The following is a 1,450-nucleotide window of genomic DNA, read 5'->3' as shown; positions in this document are numbered from 1 at the left end:
CTTGCCAACTGCAGCCACAAAGAGGGCCCTCCCCGCCGCCGAGGACCCGCGAGGACCCCGGCCGCCCGCCGCCCGCCGCAGAGCCGGGCCCTCGCGCCCCGCGCCGTTGCTCCGCGGGCTCCGGGCCGCGCGGCGGCGGCGGCGCTCAGGCAGTGGCCGGGGCAGCCCGCGCGGGGCGGGCGGGCGGGCGGGCGGGCGGGGCGCGCCGGGCGGCAGAGGGCGGCCCCTGGCGGCCGCGGGGCGCAGCGCAGCGCAGGGACCGCCCGGGCGAGGCCGCGGCCGGGCGGCAGAGGGCGCTGAAGAGGCGACCGCTCACGGTGCCGGTCACAGGCTGGCTCGGGATTACCCAACCCTTCACAGATAAGGAACCCGAAGCCCAGAGAGTAAGACGCCCGCCCAAGGGCCCAATGGAGAAGGAAGCATCCCAGCAATCTAACCTGCTACTCTTAAACCACCAAATCACGAATTTGGCTTACCTTCATCAAGCCCTACATTGAAAGAAAGGTCTTAAACAGGACCCTCAAATGCCCTTTTTTTTTAACCTCCATATACCATATTAACTGAGAATGTTTTTTACATTTTTTACTTTGAGCCGGGCGTGGTGGCACACGCTTGTAATCCTGGCGTTTGGGAGGCTGAGACAGGAGGATCATGCAGGTTCGAAGCCAGCCTCAGCTGGCTTAAGAGACCCTGTTTCCAAATAAAATATAAAATAGTTCTGGGAGTATAGCCCAGAGGCAGAAAGCCCCTGGGTTCTATCCCCAGTACCACCAAAATAAATAAATAAATAAATAAATAAATAAATAAATAAATAAATAAATAAATAAATAAATATGCACTTTGGCCAAACTGGGTGGAACATGCCTGTAATCCCAGTATTTGAGACGCTGAGACAGGAGTATCACAGGTTAGAAGCCAACCTTGGCAACTTAGATCATTTCAAAAATTAAAAAAAAAAATTGGGCCGGGAATGTAGCTCATGAGTAGAATGTCTTGGGTTCAATCCCCAGTAACTAACACACACACACACACACACAGTCACTAAGTTTTGCTTTATTAACATGTTTATTTACTTATATTTACTTATTGTAATACTGTAAATAGAACGAAAGGGCTTTCTACCTCCGAGCTACATCCCCAGACCTATTTTTTTGAAACAAGTGTCTCACTAGGTTGATGAGTATCTACCTGCTGATGCTGGCCTTGAACCTGCTATCCTTCTGTCTAGCATCCCAAGTACTGGGATAACAGGCACATACCACACATCCAGCGTACTAACAGGTTTTAAAGAATAATGTTTTCAGAGTGCCGGCATTTGACACCAGAACATGAGGTTTTAATTTCCTCATGTTCTGAGATGGGGAGGGGAGAAGGGGATATTTTTATTATTATTATTATTATTATTATTATTATTATTATTATTATTATTATTATCGGTACTGGAGACTGG

Source organism: Muscardinus avellanarius (genome assembly GCF_963383645.1).
Source record: "Muscardinus avellanarius genome assembly, chromosome: 10".
Lineage (NCBI taxonomy): Eukaryota > Metazoa > Chordata > Mammalia > Rodentia > Gliridae > Muscardinus > Muscardinus avellanarius.
This window is presented reverse-complemented; position numbering follows the sequence as displayed.